The sequence below is a fragment of the Eurypyga helias genome, unplaced genomic scaffold (genome assembly GCF_000690775.1).
Source record: "Eurypyga helias isolate BGI_N326 unplaced genomic scaffold, ASM69077v1 scaffold13858, whole genome shotgun sequence".
Lineage (NCBI taxonomy): Eukaryota > Metazoa > Chordata > Aves > Eurypygiformes > Eurypygidae > Eurypyga > Eurypyga helias.
Window position 1 is genome coordinate 35,905 of NW_010268971.1, and position 12,147 is coordinate 48,051.

Genomic DNA, 12,147 nt, shown 5'->3' on the forward strand with positions numbered 1-12,147 from the left:
GAGTCAAGATCTCTAGGCTTCAGAAAATGAATGCCTAATACGTGACCTACAAGCATATTTCTGCTGCCTGTGATAAAGAAAGCAAGAAAGCCGTTTTATTCCACTAGGAGAAAAATCGATAAATGTGACATTATACAGCCCTTTTTATTGTGATTTTCTTTCTAACATGTTCTTTGGAGAGGACAGAATCCTGCTTTCAGTTATGCATGGTATGCAGAAGGTATTGATTTGGGACTTTATTTCCAGTCTTTATTATAATTCTCTTTATTTTGGGTTCTGTCTTTGCACAGGATCAAAATAAGAATGTGTCTGTTTCTCTTAACTGAACTTCTTACTGTTATTTGTCTATTTTACACCTACAACATTCAAACTGCTGGTTATTTCATGTGTGCTACCATTAATATATAATGGAAGAGACCTTTGTACGATTAATACAATACAGAATGCAGCTGCGATGAGAGAGAGATATGAAATCAGACTTAGTGGTTGTCTAAAATACAGCCACCTTGAACTCTTAACATTGTGTCTGGTTGCTATGTTTCATTTGAACCTTGTAAGAAAATTGCAAAATGCAAGTATTTCCTATATCAGCAAAATTGCTAGTGCTTCTTTTCTCCAGTGGAAGCGACTCTGCCATGTCTTTAGCAGTGAGATATACGCAGTTAGGTACCTGTAACTCCCATTAATATAATTAGGTTTTGTTTCCTTGTGGAATTCAATGCCATTTTCACTCCATCTTTTTCTTCGTCTGAGGGCCCTGAAGTTTCAGCCATTCCTATTAATTCTGAAGATGCTATATGAGTTGTGGTGAAATTAAATTTCCATAGAAAATGAAAATTTGGTGTAGAAAATATACTTGCAGATTTCTAATGAATGTGCCAGTGCCGCAAAGGGTCCACAGCAGCTTCTTAGTCAGTGGCTACTATTATACAGTGTTTAATTTATGCACAAATATAGTTCCTCTTCTAGAGAGCATCTCTAATTTGACATTTTTAACACATAACATTTGTCTTTCCCATGATTCCTAAGACCATAGCTCAAAATTGGTATAACAAATATTGTTCTGACCTACAGGAACCAAGTAAAAGTTTTGCCACCAACTTCACTCAAGACAAGATCTGATGATAAAGAAATTTCATAGTCAGATCTACAGCTATTCTGCATACCTGCTCAGGTGTAGATCTGTTGACACTTTGTTCAGTTTAATATCAAGGGTTGTTGGGCTACATTTTCTGGGACCTTCCTGATATTTGTGGTTTTACTCTTCCAGGTAGGAAAATGTAGAATCTTTTGGCAAAATGAAAAGGAAAGAGGAAGTCCTGCAGCTTGAGTATGTGTGTGCATTGCTGTGTTGTTGGACTCCCTCTTAAAAATTAGTTTTTCAGTTCTTCTCAAAGTGCTTTGTCAAAGTCTAATGTTGGTGTTCAGCAGTCACAGGACAGAAGCAGCACAGTCTCTACCTGCTCCTTATAGAAAAGGCCTGTAGTGGAAGCAGCAGGATGACTTAATACAAAGAATTTTGAAAAAGGAAACTAAGCTGTTCTTTGTTCTCATTTATTAGACAGCGAGAGGGAACTGAAGAGTAACCTTTAAGGAACTCAAATCGCACCTGAATGATTTGCATTTAGAAAGGATGTTCCTTTCGTGTTCAATTGGTTTATTGAATCCGTGTTAGAGTCCTGTAAATGCTGCACAGCTTTTGCATCTTCAGTACTTTGCCTAAATGAAAGACTAACCTTTGGAATCTGGCTTGGCTATGTTACATTTATGTTTAGTCTAATAGAGGTGATGAAAGTCGTTGAACTGAATGGCACAAATTCTCTTGGTCCTTTAGAAGCAGCTTTAACAACAGTCTCGCTTGGATGTTCAGAGTGACAGGAATTAACATCATTCCTCTACATAGGAACATGCTTCCGCTTGAAACAGCCTTCACAAATTCATGTGACGGTAATCTTGTACGAGGGCAGAGTGTGGTGCCAAAGGAGGAAAAGCTGAACATGCTTTTCATTCCCCGGAGAAATTAAAAAGAAGGCAAGTGCTCCGAATGGTTAGCAAGCCTGCCTCCTACCGACCTGCCAGCAAGAAACTTGAAACAAAGCTCATGTTACTGAGCAAAAATATTTTGGAAATTAATGTCTCATGGAGCTGTGGGGTTGGTGTGAATGTGGACTGAGCTCATTTTTTTCCTCTAGTGTTACAGTATTGTTGACAGTGAATTCTTCCTGCAGATAGTGGTCATGAGAAGTTTTGTCCTGGGCGTCAGACAAAACACTATATCAGATGTATGCGAGAAATCCCGGTGTGTAAGTGGGACCTCTGTATCAAATACATCTAATTCAGTCCCTTTCCATTTCAGCATTTTTGCGTAGCGCTCTCAGGGATCTTGTACGAAGTCATTATGGACAAGTTAGTATTTAACAAGGTGTTTAAGACCTGTAATGTTTTGGGATTGTTTGTGATTTTTATGCAAAAGCAAAATCATATTGAAATCAGACATGAATCTGGTTTTGTGAATTACATTCAGGAAGTGCTTGTTGGAAAAATACCCATAATCATTACCAGGGATTAGGGATTTAATATTGTACTTAATATACCCAGCATTGGGACACATCACATTGCAAGTAGCATTTCTGAGTTTATTCATAGCAATAACTACTTGCTTGTATTAAGACAGGGTGATAGTTTGGTTCTGATGCTGAAAAGCAGGAAAAAGCTAATGTCTGTGTGAACTCCGCACTCACACTTCCTTTATGGGAATTTTGCAACAACAGTGCAATTGCTCTTTGGATCCAGACTCCTGAGATATTCTGAATGTGTGCTAGCCCCAATTACTGGCATCCTGATCCCCAGATGGATTTTGTTCTTTCACTAGCCTGCAGCATTCCTTGCCAAAAGGGCTACTCTAATTCTTTACCAATGTGAAGGTAGAAGGGCTAGAGTTTGGAATGACAGTGCTGAAAAGTGAAAGCTTCTATAAAAGAGAAATCATAACTTTTTTTTCACCAAAAAAACTATGTAGTCCTTGCTTCCATACTGTTGATTCCCAGGCCAAGAAGCTATTCAGTAAACAGTTTGCCATTGCCGAGCATCAGGACCAAATAGCAAGAGCCATGGGTAAGATAACCACCATCGTAACGGGCTGCTAAAGCCATATATAAACAAAGGATTCTCAAACAACCTGGATATTCTTGACCTGTCACATCAGCAAAAAGGGCATGTCTGCAGTCCTGGAGTTCAGTGCAGCTGCTTATCTGTAATTAGTTATGAAGCTGTGTAAGAAATTGTCCCATCCTGGTGAATAATCATCTGATCTCACTAAGCATCAGCTCACTGTTAGCTCACAGTTGGGTTAGAGCGAGGGTGGTAGGATAACACGCATAGCAGTAACTTTGGTACTTAAGACTCGCAGCTAGCGTAGAACAATGCTGCATATTCTCAGAGACGGAGGATACTGCCTGTTTGTCTTATGTTCCTTGCTCTGCCTGTTCAAGAATAATAAATCAGCATCAGTACCCTATTCTATTTTCTCTAGGCACTCCAAGGTTTCTTTGGAAATGGTTCATCTCTGTCTCAGAAGCTACAGAAAAGGAAGATTTCTTCAATGTTGTGTGCTCCAGCATAAGTACTCATATTTTCGTGCATGTGTGTGTAAAATGAAATAGAAAAAAACAAACAAAGCAATCTGACTTGCTCCTTCACCGCTCCATGCAGACAAAATCATAGAAATGCAAAGATAGAGGTTGTGTTGCTTTATGCATGCCTGAGACGTGGGCAGGAACAATACAGAAATACATTAAAAATAGTATGAGAAAATAGAAGTGTGCAGAAATGTCTTGCTGCTATTTTGTTTGCCTCTAAATAAAGTTATAAATAAGTATGTGCAGCTGACCATGGATTATCCCTTACCTCTGAGGATCTAAAAACATGATTTGAAACAAGTTTTACAGGATATTTTATAACTTCTTTGGATTTTTTTTTTTTTTTTTACTTTTTAATACCTTGGCATATGAATTTATGAGTGTACTGTGGTGCTATCATCAAAAAGGAAGAACAAAATAGTGACTAGAATAAGTGAAAAGGAGATAGAGCTGGCACAAAATCTGTATGGAACAAAGAAGTTACATTTATTATCCAAAGTACAACTCCCATTGGGAACTTGGGTAGGTATCATACAAATCATGATGGAATAGGTCCTCTAATGAAGCACCATTATTATGGGAAGCAGGTAGTCTCCATTTAAAATAAAAAGCTAGGCACAATTATATTAGTTGTTAGCATGCAAGCAGCTGAAGGAGCCCTGTGTGTTATTAGGCACTTACCTTTACTACCTGAAGTGGAATTGTCTGACAGGAAAATTGGGTAGGACTTTCTATGGAAAAAAATGCAAGTCATATACAAAGTTGTCTGCATGAGACTCAGGACTGATTTTAGTGCTCTAAGGTGACGTTTTGTTGGCAATGAAACAAATATTTTGGCTGTTCCTGAGGTCTGTGAGCTTTATTAAGTACATGAATAACAAATACACTTGAAGTAGCTGATAGCAAACTATGTTCCTTTTGCTTCCCTAGGATCCCTAAACCTTGACTGAATCTGAATCCCATCATCCGAGACAAGCATTGCTTGCACTGTTGTTCCTGTGACAGCTGAATGTGAATGGTGAGTCTATCTTTGGAAGTCAGAAAATGAGATGCATTGTCTTTCAGTGGTCAGGTCTGATAGAGAGGGCGTTTTATGTGTCGGCATTAGGTCTTATATAAATTTTTGCAAAAGTGTGAGCAAGTTTTCCCTAGAGAGACAGACGAGGAATAAAGGATTATTGTCTCCACACAATAACGCCTAATGGGAAATTCCAGCCCTGTTTACAACAATGAGAGCTTTGCTGCTGACTTCAGTAGGATCACAATTTTACCCCTAAGGTGCAGCTGTGCTTTCCTAAGAAAGCTAATGTGTAAAATACAGCCTCTGCCAGCACGTCATCAATGCAACAGCATAGAAAGAGGGTAACATTGAATGGCATCGATAGCCAATAATAGCTGCTGCAAGCATCCTGTTGTGCAGTTTATTCATGTTTTTCACCAGCTTTCTGGGTTTGTATAAGATTATTTTCTTCATACCTGAATGAAGTAGACTCAGGATGAGTTGGGATTCTTTGTGGAGCTGTGGTTAGCATTTGTTTTTTGTAATTTTTTTTTTTTTTAACTCATCAAAGATGAGCTGGAGCACCTCTCCTGTGAAGAAAGGCTGAGAGAGTTGGGCTGGTTCAGCCTGGAGAAGAGAAGGCTCGGGGGAGACCTTACAGCCCCTTCCAGTACCTGAAGGGGCCTACAAGGAAGCTGGGGGGGACTTTTTACAAGGGCCTGTAGTGACAGGACAAGGGGCAACAGGTTTAAATTGAAAGCAAGGAGGTTTAGATTAGATATCAGGAAGAAGTTCTTCACGGAGAGGGTGGTGAGGCAGTGGAACAGGTTGCCCGGAGAAGCTGTGGATACCCCATCCCTGGAAGTGTTCAAGGCCAGGCTGGATGAGGCTTTGAGCAACCTGGTCTAGTGGAGGGTGTCCCTGCCCATGGCAGGGGGGTTGGAACTGGATGGTCTTTAAGGTCCCTTCCAACCCAAACAATTGTATGATTCTATGAAAGAATGTCAGATGTGGTAAAGCTTCCTTGATTTTTATTAATGAAGCACACCATTTATAAGTAAGTTAGTTTTGAAAGCCCTTCAAGGCACTTTAATTTTTCATCTCTCTTTTTTGGTTCGATCTAGTTCTGTATTAGCTTCCTATCCTCAGCGCTCGCCTTTTGTAAAGCAGATATTGTCAGGCACACGTTTCTGGAAGGTGTCTTGCACCTCATGAAAGAAGACATTGGGATCCCAGTCTCACCGACCCACTGCTCGGTTGGTAGTGTGGTGTGGACATCAGCAACATTACTGAGGGTCTTTGGCCAGTATGCTGCCTGTAAGTCATGGATGGAAGACTGTTGCTTTATATCTTCCAGGAAGGACTAACACACTGTTTTGATAGGGCCATTTAGATGTCAGCTAAGCAAATAACTCCTTGATATGTTTGCATGAGAATGAAGCCTGTAGACAAAATTATATTGTGTAATGGTTTCCTGCAGCTCCCCAGATACTTGTTAGAGTAGTCCAAAATTTAATTCAGCCTCTCCCTATGAAATTGGATCTCTACTTTGTACTTCTGATTGCTTCTCTCAGCTCGATTAATGACATGGAAGCACTTGTTCTTTCTCTGAATAGTGTCTGGGTGCCTCCTGCCAGAGCAATGGAGATCACCTTCTGCTGAGCTTATACATATATGCAGCAATAGCAGCCATAGAGGGTGCTTCAGTGCACTGTGTAGTATCTTCTTCCAAATTAAGGAGGCTCTGACACATCAGTCCATTTTTCACTGCCTGTATTTGATTGCACACTTAAAATCAGCTGACTCTCAGATCAGATGGTTCCTTATAGCTTTAAGGTCAGCAATGGCTGTTGTCTGTCTTGGGGAATTCTTCTGTCACTGTAAATGGTAAAACAAGACTCATACTAAAGCTGGCCATGGAATTTCTTTGCAATGATCCCCCCTGAGAAACCTGAAATTTCTTGATTGCAAATAGGAAAACTCTTGAAGGAGTGTGTGCATATGGTAGAGAGAACTTAAGGAGGGAAGAAAAGGATCATATTGAATAATTTCCAGAAATTAAGTGAAAAAAAGATTATGTATATCAAACCAGAAAGAAGTAGAACAGTAGCATCAAGACTGGGCAAGTTCTGCATTGTGGTATTAGATGTCACCATCCTGAGATATGCATCTTGGTACAGTGAGACCACTTCGCTTCTTCATTTCATGCTAGTGTGTTTCAGGCTGTGTGCTGATTATCTCCAGTATTTGGCTTTTTATACTACATGCAATAGATTCAATTTTCCTGTTCTTACAGGCAATATCTTTAGCAGTATGCCCTGAAATGCCTTATGGATTCAAGCTGTCCCTTAATCAGTGTTGTGGAGGCTGCAGTTTGTATCTTTTTCTCTAATATATGAACTATGATGCTAGATTCATCCTGGCATACATCTGTCAGACCAGACTTAAAGCATTCAGTTAGAGACACTTCATTACCAGAATGGGGCCAACAAATTGGAGACAATCTAACAAAGGTGGATTGAAATATACACATAGATGGGAAATGGAGGATATCTCAAAATAAGGTCATAATGGAGGACTTAAATTGCACATATATCCAGACAGCAACAAGACATCCTCAAAATATGCTACAGTATCTGCATACTGATACTGACTTTTACAAACATGCAACAAATATGGATTGTTTGTGAAAGAACAGCTATGGGTCAAGATGTAACATAACAGAGAAAATAACTCCACAAATATAAATATTTATTATTAGTGGATGGTAACCACTTCCTACTAAAATTGGCAAGAATGATGAATCCAACCCTCTTAATATTTATTGGAGAATTAGGAAGCTAATGAAAGAGTGCAGCAAAAAAAAATCTCTTCTGCCTTCTAGAAAAATCAGCCAAGCTAACATTATCAGACCATAATGAAGAATACTCCAGTGTACTCAGAGCTACTGTGCTGCAGATCCACCACTAAAAACCAGCAGTGCTTGATAGTGAACCAGGGAGTGAAAAATACAAAATGAAAAATCCTGCACTGACAGAAGAATGTGCAGAATTCTTTTCCATCTGTAGTTTTTGTGATTGTTAATACTTCTATGAAACACTACTGGACTGCCACAGAGCAAATTACAAGCAAGAGGTGAATGCATCTGGTTTGATCTTTGAGCCTCGATTAGGTGCACGTAAGAGTCAATGTCATCTCTGCATACTGTGGCATGTTTTAGTATCTGCTGTTACTTTTGGAGTTGGTTTGCAGTTTGAGTCCTTAACTTAGGACCTTTTTATTTTTTTGATTTAGACATTGAGTATACCCCAGAAGATACAATTCACTTGAACTATAAAATCCCCTTTTGTTGTGGTACTAATAAGCATTGTGCCTAATGAAAGCTGCAGTGAAAGAGAGGAGGCCTAACGGTCTTGACACCATCTTTTGTGGCAGCAAGGGGATGAGGGAAAGATGTAATTGTCTTATCACATGCACATATACACACACATAAGTGTGTTTATTTGTTTATCTAATCTCTTGGATGCTTTTTCAATGCTTGTCTTACCCTGGTTCTTGAAGGAAGCAAGAAAAAATGGTATGGCAGGCATTCAATTTTTTTCTCAAGAGCCACTAGTATCCCTTGTGTTGAGAAGACAATGGGACCATGTGGAAATCTAGATTTCAGTTAACACATCAAAGGGCAGTTTGTGGGGTTTTGCCTATAACTAACATTTCAATGAGTTGGAGGACTGTGGGAATTTTGTGTTTTTCTATACGCTCACGTATTGCAGTCTTACCTCTCCTTCTTTACTTTTCCTCTGCTTCTCTGAAGGGGATGAATGAAAGCAGTTGAATATATTCTATGGTTCTTGCTGATGAATTAGATGAACAGCTGCTGAGAGCAGTTTGGGAATACAATTTGGGGGGGAGGAGAGATACAAACAAATTCCCTTAGGATGCTATTCATTCTATATGCAGTATTATACCAGAGGGGTGGAAAGATGGGAAGGCCTAAAATTCAATTTCCATTTGAGCTGGTTTTAAAAGAAGCAATTCTACATACATCACACCCACAAAACCATGTATTTATAGGCACAAACTTTCACTTTGTAGGTAGAAACTGCATTGTTGTATACATTTGGTTTTTGGCATGCATAAGATGTTAACTTTTACAGGCATAACCATTGTACTTTCTTCTCCATTTTTCCCAAACAGTTACTCTAATTCTTACATTATCTCTTCCGTGTGCTTTAAACAGCATGGGGAAGGGGGAGAAAGACCTACATTTTGGCATGCAGGAAATCAGAAATCTAATCCAGAAAATTAAAGGGGATTCATTGGTAGGTGTCAGTCAGTTCCTACAACGTCCTGCTCACATTTCTGCATTGTAAAAATACAGCACACAACTGTGTGTTAAGATTGGAAATTAAAGATGTTGTCTTACCAGTATCATACACCAACTGAAGCAATGGGCCTTTTGCTTTCTTGTCTTGCTACTTCAGTAAATTCCTTCTTGGGTCCTTTTCACCTAGGAGCATTTGGGAAACACAGAGAATTAAACACACCTGTCTACAGAAATGGGAGAGCCAAACAATAATTACACTGATCTTGGATAAATTACCATTTAGTGTAGTTGTCATAATTCACACTATTTTGAAAAGGTTGATCAGACTTTTTGATGGGGATCTTGGTAATATATAACATGTTATGGCCTTTGGCCACACATCCCATATTTTCAACCAGATGTCTGTGGTTTACCAACTTGTTTCCTTTTATCCCACTGCAGGCCAGTAGTAGGAATTGGATTCTTTTCTTGACTGGTTGGTGGGAACACATGAAAACCCTCTTATGATATGGATGTTTTGTAAACTATAAGCTTGGTCTGAAAACAACCATTTTAGAGTTCTAGGAAAGTAATTTTAAATAAATATTTCAAAATGTTATTCTGGAACAGATTTTTTTTTTTCATGCCTAGAGACCTTCTTGGTAGTTATGAAAAATGAAATATGGTGGGTTTTTTTTTAATTAACTCTTAGTAATCATCTAAAAGTGTAATAGTCATGAAGACTTCAACATGAATGATGTTTTTGTTTCTTTAAAAGGGATTGCATTGGCTGTCTGGATGAAAGTGTCATCGGATCAACTGTAACTATACCCTGACAGTTCGTGCCTCTGTGCATGTGCATAGCTTGATATTATCTAAGTATCGGTAACAGCGATACCTAAGGCTACCGTGGATAAACACAGGTTTCTGATGACAGCATCTTAAGCACAGGAGAAAAGCTCTCGTGTGGTTTATGATACCATCATAACCCTGACGTGCTCACAGAGCTTCATTCACAGTTTTTCTGTGAGTTGTTCATGTATCACACTTGTTTCTTGTTGAAAATCATAGATATTTTTTCTCTTTAATTAGACCCAGATTAAAATTAAGAATTAAAATACCTTTTACTACCCTGGTTATTTGAAAATAATTCAGAATCTCAATTTGACATCTTAATGGTTATAAAATGGATGTTTTGGACAATACAATTCTATTTTAAGAAATAATGTAGTGAATCAAGAACAGTATTGTTTTAGTTAAATTCAACACAGCACTATGATTTTTGCCATGTGGTTGATCATATCACTCAGCATGACAGTCAACTCTATCATCTTTATTTAACAGAATATAGCTAGTATTGAATGAAGCTTTTGCAAATATATATACATGCAAGGCAGCTAAAAAAATGTTAATAGCACTTGTCATCGTAAAAATCTGGGGTTTGTTTATCTGTTTCTTTTTGACACATTTATGTTTTAGAAATGCTAAAGTTAATATTCTCTCTTTTTCTATCTTCTAAATTATTTCTTATTTTACATGGAAGTTTGTTTTATTTTCCTAGGGCCTTGGCTGCGTACAACAGTTGTACTGCCTAACCTAAAGCAGCTAAGTTAAAGGAAACAGGTTCTCTAGTACTGAAATCATTACAGGGGGGGAAAAAAAAAGGAGAGGGGCAGAAAAAGACCTTAAAAGGTCATCCAGTCCATCCCTGTTCTGAGGCAGGAAGTGGGTAACTAGGTCATCCCTGACAGATGTTTGTGTAGGCTGCTGTTAAAAACCACAAATGAAGGGGATTCCACAACCTCCATAAAATGTATTCCATTTAATCTAGACTTAAAGTTGAAAGGGTTTTTTTTCTTGTTGGTTTGGTTTAGTTTTTGTTTGGTTTTGTTTGTTTGGTTTGGTTTGGTTTTTCATCTAGTGTACTCTGCTGCAAATTGACCAATTACTCGTTATAATTTGTGTGGGTACAAAGAATTATTGATCATGGCTTTCTGTACGCTGCCTTTTAAAATATGCCTTTTTTTCTCCATCTTCTTTTTCAGGGGAAGCCAAACCCCATTCCTTCAACCTTTCCTTGTAAGTCATATTTTACAGATTCACAGGGTGGAAGGGGTTGGAAGGGAACTCTAGAGACCATCTAGTCCAACCCCCCCCCACCAGAGCAGGATCACCTAGAGCAGATTTTCAAAATAACTTATCATTCTTGTTGATTTCATTTCAACTCCATCCAAATTGTTGAAATTGTTCTTGGAGTGCATTGCCCAAAATTGCACAGAATGCTCCAGCTGAGGCCTCGGCGGCACTGAAGATTGCAAAATAATTAGGTCCTGCATCTCACATACTGCACACTTCCTAATACATCCTGGAATGAGAAATGCCTTTCTCAACATCCTCATGTCGTTGACTCATGTTTAGTTTGAAATCCACTCGAACCTTCCTATCTTTCTCTGCAATCCTGTTGCCTTGTTAAAGCATCATCATATTATATCGATATACTCTGGCTTATTTTTGTCATGGGTAGTACTTAGTTTCTCTGTAGATAATAAGAGCTTATTGCAGGTACATTGCTTCTCATGTTATCTAGATATTTTGAATTCTGATCTGTTTTCCTATGTCTTTGCAACCCCTTTCCAGATTTTTTGCAAACTTTTACAAGTTTACTCCCTCTTCTATTATCCAAGCTGTTCAATGAAAAATTTAACAGAATAGGACCGATGAGAAACCCCTGAAGGATGTTACTGCAGTGCCATCCTGCTTTGTCAGGACACTGTTAATAAATACTGGTTGGAACAAGTTTAACTACTTGTGTGTTTACTATTACAAGATTTCATCCACACCTTTTTTTGTATTGCAGGCCAAATTAGAGAGGACCCAGCTAAACGTTTTGTTAAAGCACAGATATCACATTTATTGCTTCTTTCTTATTCAAAGGCGTGTTGCCCTTTCTAAGAAGGAAATTAGGGAGGTTTGACCAAATAATGATCCTAAGATTATATTTTAACATCTTATTGCTTAATTGTTTTCTATCATGTTGTTATCTCCATGCCTGTACGCAAACTGCCTAATAACCTATGTCAGTATCCCTCAGAGGATTTATGACAGTTAGGTCAATTGAACTCAAATTCCTAAGACAGGCAGTATTTTCATCCTTTTCTAGTCTTCTAGAACGTCCCTTGTACTCCATGAATTCTCAAAAACAA